Here is a 9,163-nt window from a genome sequence, read left to right as displayed (position 1 = left end):
CCCAGTAGCTCAGCCTCCCCAAATTACCTGAGGTGGACACTCTTGGTGCACCCCTTTGTAGGCTTTGTGCACAGTCTTGTTTTAGTTAAGCCTTGATTGTTGTAGGTATCACTGGGAGGAATTGACCTCTGGGCCAATTGGCTGTGAGAATCAGCTGTGTCTATGGTGGGAGAACTTCTGTGTTGGAGATACCCTTATGGGGCAAGACTTGCTTCAGTGGGGCTTTGGTGCTCACTGAGTCTGCCCCCTGAGTGTGTCCCTTATGGATCTGAGGAGTTGTAATCTGGATGGTCCCACTCTGACCACTGGGTACACTGGCTCTTGGATCTCTAAGGAGGTGCTAATTTAGCCTCTGCCTGAGGCTACCCAGCAGGAGCTATGGAGAGATCTGCAGATTCCTCTTCTTTGTTTGGGGTTTAGAGGTGCCCAGATGAGGCCCAGCTATGAAGCAATGCAAGCTGCTGTGGGGCCTTGGGCCTTCTTTTTGATGTTCTGACCCAGCTGCAGTTTGTTAGGTAATTTTAGATTGCAAAGAGCCGGGCCTTTCATATCCAAAAGCCTCTGAGAACAGCTTGGGTGGGGCGGGGTCTCAGGGAATCAACAGGGCGGAGCAAACAGCTATGGCTGATTCTCAGCCCTGACCTAAGAGGCCCCGGGTCTAGTGTCCCCTGGTAATCTCTGTAAGCACCTCTGAGAGAAAGCCACCCTCAAGTTCTGCCCGATGCCAGACATTCCAGTTTCTCCCTGTATGAGTCTGGGTCCCAGAGACTCGCCCAGAACTGGAGTTCAGAGCAGTCGGGAGCTTGAGACTCCCTCCCAATTGTAAAAGACAACCGCATCCTCAGTTGCCAGCCCTTTCCACGTGCGCCTCTGTACCTCTGCACTTTACTTCCGCACCTCCTCTGAGTCTCAGTGTGCTTTTCTCTTTCCTTCTAGTTGTAGAATTTCCACTCAGCCAGCCTTCCTGTGGTTCTGGATGATGTCCATTTTGTCTTTTAGTGGTATTTTTGAAGTGGTTGCACGAGGCAGCAATTTTAGGTGTTTACCTATGCCACCATCTTGGTTTCTCCTCTCTCAACATTCAGTCAATTTCTTCATGGGACAAATATGGCCTTACGTTGAGATGTACCCTTGTTGTGAAGACTATATAAATGAATTAGTTTCCTCTCCCCTGGAAATTAAGGATCTATTTAATAATATTTGCTGATTTATTTTACCTAATAATGAGTAATCATTCTAATAGGTATTAGATTTCTCCTGGATAGATAGATATAATAATGGCTGCTTTTAGAGATTGTGGGCTCTAAAGAATAAGTTAATTCTTACTCCCCAGCTTACCATCTCAGGCCCTATCTCTTTTTCCCAGGTGAGAATTAAAATTCTAAGCCCTTGCTTCCTAAATCCCATTGGTATCAGCACCTGTTTATTGCTTATCTTTGATTTCCCTCTCTCTCCCCACCTCCCCCAACCTGTCTCTCTGGAGGTCAACTTTGTATTTTTTTAGTCTTTAATTTTTACTAATATTTCTCTAAAATGATTCATTACATAGTATATGATATTTTTATGAGAAAAAATTTAGCTTTGATTATACATTTACTTATACAGAACAGTCTTCAGAATTCATTGATATTGGGGGAAGGTAAAATCAGTTAAGAAATAAAATCAAGCATTACAAAGCATCATAATTTACAATTCAATTACATCTGTTTGCTTACAATAGAGCAATTTCTTCAGTGAATAATAAAAACAGGCATCCTATTAATCACTCTGGCATTTAATGCTTCTAAGTTCCATGAGAGCTGATCAGATTGTAATTATTTTCAAATAACCAATTAGTCTTCCATTTTACCTTAAAGTGCTTTTCTAGGTTTTCCACCTTTTTTCTTGTCAGCCTTTTACCTAATAATGAGTAAATGGACTTAATTGTTCTTAAAATTGTTCCTTTTCTAACTTTATGCTTAACTCTGACCAACCATCTTATGTTAGAAATCCAGTAAGTAAGGGAACAGTGGGAGAAATGTGGTAGCAAGAGGTGAGGAAACCTGTTGCTTCAACACATACTCCCACCCACATGGCACTCCCGTGCACCCATTCACAAATAGCAGAGCATAAAAGGGGCCTGCTCCATTCAACACTGGGTTTCCTATTCATTTTGCTAAAAGACGAGAAAAAGTAATAAAAGCAGTTAAAGAAGTTCCATTCAACACTGGGTTTCCTATTCATTTTGCTAAAAGACGAGAAAAAGTAATAAAAGCAGTTAAAGAAGTTAAAACGTATTTACCACCATAGGTAACTATAAGCCATCAAATAGCCGACTGTCACGTGTCTCCGGGGCCTCTTTCCGAAATCACATGTGGAGCGCTGTAGCAGTTATCTTTATGTCCTCCACCAAAGAAGGGAAGGAGTCCTCTTGCTGGGATGAAGACATGTGGAGCGCTGTAGCAGTTATCTTTATGTCCTCCACCAAAGAAGGGAAGGAGTCCTCTTGCTGGGATGAAGGGCAAGGTTTTTACTAAGTTGGAAAATATTTCCTGAGGGATAAATTTTTTGAATCCACTAAGTTTCTGCAGTTGAAGCCTTTATCTTGAATAATTGTTAACATACCGCTCAACTTATGTCCTTGTTTTCTCACCTGTTTCTCCCACATTTTATTGTTGGAATTCTTTTCTTGGGGGGGGGGGGGTGGGAGGGCTGTTGTTTTTAGGATTTTAAAATAGCTCACATAGGTTCTATTTTCTCAAACTGCCTCATTTTGGTTGACTCCTCTCAAAGCCTTTACAGATTTACATCATTTGTAAAACCTGGCCTCAGAAGTAGGCTAACTACTTGCTAAGGGCTTGAACTAGCTTAAGAATTCTCATTTATTTTTTCACCCCTCACTAGGGAGATGCAAGAGACTGGGGATATAAGCTTGTAAATAGTTACAGTAACAAAGGAGAATGCATATGGCGGTGAGGGGGCACTGTGGGAACATACAGGAACACCTATTGAGCTGTATTTCTTTAGGTGAAAGCGTGAATTTGCTTATCCCTAATTTTAAATGAGTGCTTTAAAACTATGCCCTCTTAATCTTTACCTAAAACTCAAAGGTTTTCTTTTTTTTTTTAAATATATTTTAATGATTTTTTACAGAGAGGAAGGGAGAGAGATAGAGAGCTAGAAACATCGATGAGAGAGAAACATCGATCAGCTGCCTCCCGCACATCTCCTACTGGGGATGTGACCGCAACCCAGGTACATGCCCTTGACCGGAATCGAACCTGGGACCTTTCAGTCCGCAGGCCGATGCTCTATCCACTGAGCCAAACCGGTTTCGGCGTCAAAGGTTTTCCTATCCCTCTACTCCAGCTTCTTGCTTCATTAATTACCCATTCTTTCTGGAAATTTTCAGCTTCTTTTTCTCCAGTGACTCTTTCAGTCTGCAAATATGCTTAATTGTTCCTGTCCTAATAAACACAAAATAAAAACTCCTATTAATAATTCCTCCCTCTTGTTCCCTTATTCTTTCTTCCCTTCCTTATAAATTTTTAAAATTCTTGACAGCGGTCTGCATTCCTGTCTTCACTTCCTTAACTCTCTTACCCTCACCGCACATTGGAATCCGGCCTCCACTGGCCATTGCTCTACGTAAACCTCTTTGTCAAAGGTCAACCACGATATGCTAGATGAATGTCCACTGGCACTGCCTCCCCGCTCCCTTGCTTGATCTCAGGCGGGATTCGATTCTGTTGAAACTTTTTTTCCCTTGGGTTCCGGCCCACAACGCTGGTCGATTAGGCTATGTGGGTTTTAGAGGTTGGACTAAACCTTTATCCAATAGTCTATTGAGTTGCTAGTTTTTTTCTTATTGATTTAAATGAGCTCTGTATATATTTTTTAAACACCTCTTAGAGTCTCACATGAGTTGTAAATATTTCTCCCATTTTGTTTGTTCTAATATATTAATCATAAAAAATAATTATCAATATTCATATTAAATGTACTTAGCTTTGTTGGGTAGATTTTAGGCTTTTGGATCTTGATTTCCAAGGTGAAAAATAATTATACCATTATTTCTTCTCATAGTTTTATGATACCAGTTTTTGCCTTTAAATATTAGTCAACCGAGAATTAAATTTCTTAAACTAGATAATTATTTATTAGAAATGCCATCTTTATTATGTGTTGAATTCTCATATCTATTTAGATTATTTCAAATCTTATGTCAATACAAAAATATTTTAATTTTTAAAATGGATCACTGTAGCTTTTATACACTATATAACTTGTAGGGCTTATTCCTTTTATTGTTTTTCTTTTTCAGACTTTTTATTAATTTTGGCTATTCGTAAACATCTATTTTCTTCATAAAAATGTTAGAATTCAGCTTGCCTAGTTTCAAAAATAGCTCTATATTTTTTGGTCTTATAATAATGTATGATATCTAGGGGAAATAAGATATCTTTACATTACTGTTTTCAATCTATCAAAAAACATTGTTTGCCTTTCGACATGTTCAAGTCCCTTTCAGACACATCAAACTAAAATCTCCATAGTGGAAATGATTATTTCTTTGCCACCACCGCCTACACTGTTCAATTTTCCAGTTGGAGAAAATAAAATGCTAAGAGATCTGCTAGAAGTAGTGAACACAAAATTGGCTGTGTACACTATACAGCATAAGTCCAAGTTCTATTTGTTCTGTGACATTAGAAGATTGCATTTATTTCTATAAAAGAAAAAATTTTAGAGAAAAATCTGTAATTTCTTTCTTGCTACTCACTGACACTTACCAATATGCACTTTCTACTTAGTGACTTTCTATTGTCTTAAATTTTAATTCATGTGAACAAATTAACAGAGATCACTCTTTGTGCACAAATTTGTCTTTCATTTTTATGAAATTGCAGTCATAACAATTTTCTCTTAATTATCATTATTTAAAAATTATGGAACATAGTGAAAACCTGTTTTCTTCCTCCTTAGCATCTCCTCCATGTCCAAACTGCTCCGACAGCCTAAGTGCTCTCTTCCTTCTTTCTTTCATTCCTCTTTTGTCTTGTCTCTTCCTTTTTCTCACTCATGATTCCTGAGAGAAGTTGTCCAAAGTCACTAGCATCCAGAGCAAGAGAAGCAACAAGACACGGTGTGAAGTGAGGATTCATTATATGATGTCTGAGAGCTTAGGTTCTGTGGCCATTGCCAGTCTCCCTGTGTCATCATAGATCTCTTGCTCTAGATAAACTGGTCTTTCAGTTTTTACATTTATCTGAGTCCTCTTTGCCTCTAAGTCTTTGCATATGCTGAAATACTCAATTATCTTCTCACCTCTTCAACTTGCTAGTTCTTACTCAGCATTTAACATTCAGCTTAAATCATGCACCCAGGAAAGCCTTTCTAATATCTCATATGAGGTTAGGTAGCCTTGTCATACAGTCACATTACATATTGTGCTTTCTATTAATGAGACTTGTTTTAGCTTTGCTAGAGTGAGTTGATAGCCTTTATTCTGGGGATAGGTTAATCTTACTAGTAAAATACGGCTTTTGGAATCCTTATGGAACACTACAAAATATTAAAACACTCTCAGCTCTGTTTCATTGGAACTTGCATGTCTCCCAGCCATGAGTGAGCTCTGGGAAATTTTCGGCTTATTCTTTTTGCCCAGGCTTATTGATTGCATCCACAGGTTCAAGTAAATTTTATGCAGATTTCTAGAGCTCAATCTCTTAGGAGCTCCCCTCTCTCCTATACTTTTCCTCCCAGATTCTAGCCACTCAGCCTCCCAAAACTCTGACTGGTCCCTCCAACTCAGCAAGATCACGTGACATGCTCTGCTTGGTTACTCCTCTCCTACACCACAAAAGAATATGCTTCCAGACAGAAAACCAGAATTGTCATTGGGCTTACCTTGTTTGTTGCCCTTATCTGAGTATCCACAGTCTTGTGCTATCTATTGCTCAATATCTTAAAACAACTATTTCCTGCCCCTACCTGGTTTGGCTTAGTGGATAGAGCGCCCGCCTGCAAACTGAAGGGTCCCAGGTTCAATTCTGGTCAAGGGCACATCCCTGGGTTGCAGTCTTGATCCCCAGTAGGGGGCGTGCAGGAGGCAGCCGATCATCGTTGATGTTTCTATCTCTCTCTCCCCTCTCCCTTCCTCTCTGAAATCAATAAAATATATATATATATATATATATATATATATATATATATATATAACAACTATTTCCTATATTTTGACTAATATTTATTTATAGCAAGACAGCAATTCTGGTTCCAGATCCTCTGTCATAATTGAAAGAAGTCTCTATATTTTTATTTAAACTGTAATTTGCAGAGAATAGTTTAGGGAGGAAAAAAAATGAATGTGGAAAGCAAGTAAAAGGCTATTGAAGCAGTCAGTGAGAAATGACCTAGGATGGTATTAATAGAATAGTTAGAATTAGATGACTTTAAGATACATTTAAGGGTAGATTAATGGGATTGAAGGGCTAAGGAGAAAAGCAGTCTCAAGGAAGATTCTCAGTCTTTTGGAGTAAGCAGCTAGGTAGATGGTAGACCCATATGTTCAAATGAGGAATAAGGGAAGAGGGATAAAAAGATTCAAGAAGCAGAACCCAATATGCTTGATGATAAGTTCACTCTGGTGGTGAGTCAATAGGAAGGAGCAAACATGGTAATCTCATATTGTTTGTTTTAAGGATCAAATGATGAAGTACCTCAAAATGCTCTTGTCCATATAACAAAATACAAAGAATCTTTAAAAGTTACAAAGACAGGAATGCTATTTCAATGATCAGATCCATTTGGAGTTTATTTGGGGGTGACTCTGAGTTCTCCTATGCTTGTGTTTCCATGGTCTCTTCTCAAGGATTATATTATTTTAGGACCTGGAGGTCATCTATTATTCCCAATTTGCTGATTTTTATATCTTAGTGTTCATAGTCATTAATAAATGCTTTACCGTCTTTGTCTTTGTCATTGTTACATGCCTTCCCTTGTACTTGCTTTTGGATATTGAAACAACCCTCATCACCTCTGCAAGTCTCAGTGAGTGAGTGCATGTCATTGCCTTCATTTGTAATAGCACTGCACTGTGATCATTAAACTCAAGCTTAGTCCAAAGACTAGTTTCTCTGTGACTCATCCTCTGAATAATTCACAAGCCAGCTCACCCTTCTTCAAATGGCTTCTCATATGGAAATCCCACAAGAACTTTTCTACCTTCTGTAAATTGCTGTAGCCCTGGCCAGTTTGGCTCAGTGGATAGAGCATCGGCCTGTGGACTGAAGGGTTCCAGGTTCAATTCTGGTCAAGGGCATGTACCTTGGTTGCGGGCACATCCCCAGTGGGGGGTGTGCAGGAGGCTGCTGATCGATGTTTCTCTCTCATCGATGTTTCTGACTCTATAACCCTCTCCCTTCCTCTCTGTAAAAAAGTCAATGAAATGTATTTTAAAAAAGACAGTCTATTAAAAAAAATTGCTATAGTGCTTGTCTGCATCATTTATATCAGTTGCCATTTTGTGATCGACAATGAAATATTTCTAGTTGCTTATGTCCTGACCTTAAGAATGTGTTCATTCATCTATTTCATATTTATTAATTATGTCTTAGACATGGTGTTAGGTACTGGTTCTAGATATTCCTGAAATATAGCTCCTGTTCACAGCCTTTGTGTGTGTGTGTGGGGGGGGGGGGGTGGAATACCACAAGTGAACAACCTATGCCTCAAATCCTTTGTGTTTCCCAAAGAGGATGCACCTAAGAGGTACAATAAATACATGCATGATAGAAAAATACTTACTTGGTATTAAAAACCTGAAATAAGCACTTTCCCATTTTGAAAAAATTTGTCACATAATGATTGTACTTTACTGGATCTCAATACCTCCCCTCATCCCTCCCCCCAACACACACACCACACACACACACACACACACACACACACACACACACACATTCTTTCTTATATGAGAAAATAAGAGCCTGAATGCACTCTCTAGAAAAAGGCTTAGCTGGCATAAATTTCAGATAGCAAGGAGAAAACCTCAAGAGGTTCAAAATTTCAGTTCAGAGAAGCATCCAGAAGTTCAGATGATTATCTGGCACTAATACAACTTCCTTAACATGAAAATAGAGCTGTAAGTCTCAAAGAATAGAAAATATTTTTTTTAAGTAGCATTTACCATTTTTCCTTCCTCATCCAAAGATATGCTTCTTATTGATTTTGGAGAGAGGGAGGGAGTGAGATGGAGGGAGGGAAGGAGGGACACAGGAAGAGGAGAAAGAGAGAGAGAGAGAGAGACATCTATGTGAGAGAAAAACATCAATCCACTGCCTCCTGTACACACCCTGACCTAGGATCAAACCAGCAACCAGGATATGTGCCCTGATGGGGAATCAAACCTGCCACCTTTAAGTGTATGCGATAACACTCCAACCACTGAGCCACACATCCCAGGGCTCAAAGTTTAGAGGATTGTTTAAGAATTTCAAAACCTCCTGCTATTAGTTGAAAATCTTATAAGGGTAACCCCCTTTAAAACACTGGTAATATGCTTCCAAGCTTAACATGTAGAAGCCTATGTTTTGGCTAAGTGGAGGTCAGAAGAAAAGGAGATGTGTTCCAGTTCCATGGACTTTGGAGCCTCTGGTAAAATCATCTATTTCTGCTGTGCTCTGTCATCATCTGTGAAAAGGAGGCAGCTCTAAAAACATCGTTACAGAGATGCTTCACAGATCCATGAGTCATGTCTCCACTTGTTTTAGAATGTCAATAACAGCTCAACTGTTACTGCAAAAAACAGACTTTATTTGGGGTCATCTGTCTAGTACAGCTCTATCAAAATAAAGAAAAGGAAAAGGGCCCAGAATAACTGTGATTTCCCCAAGGGGACACATTATTTTATAGTAAACCTGGGACAAGAACCCAGACAGCCTTGAACCCTTTCCCCTGTTCTTTCCTTGGGTTCTGAGCAATGCAGAGAATCCTATATAATAAAGATGTAATATGCAAATGGTTGTTATGCCTTGACGTGTAATGACTGACTGTGTAACGACCGGATCATGGATCAGCAGGAGGGTGGGGCAGTGAGCTACAAGCGAGTGGTGGAGAGCTACAGGAGGGGGCAGGGCAGCAAGGTATGGGGGGGGAGGGGCGAAGGGGGGCTGAGGGAGCT

The sequence above is a fragment of the Myotis lucifugus genome, unplaced genomic scaffold, assembly GCF_000147115.1.
Source record: "Myotis lucifugus unplaced genomic scaffold, Myoluc2.0 scaffold_73, whole genome shotgun sequence".
Classification (NCBI taxonomy): Eukaryota; Metazoa; Chordata; class Mammalia; order Chiroptera; family Vespertilionidae; genus Myotis; species Myotis lucifugus.
The sequence above is the reverse complement of the archived record's forward strand: the minus strand, read 5'-3'. Positions refer to the sequence as shown.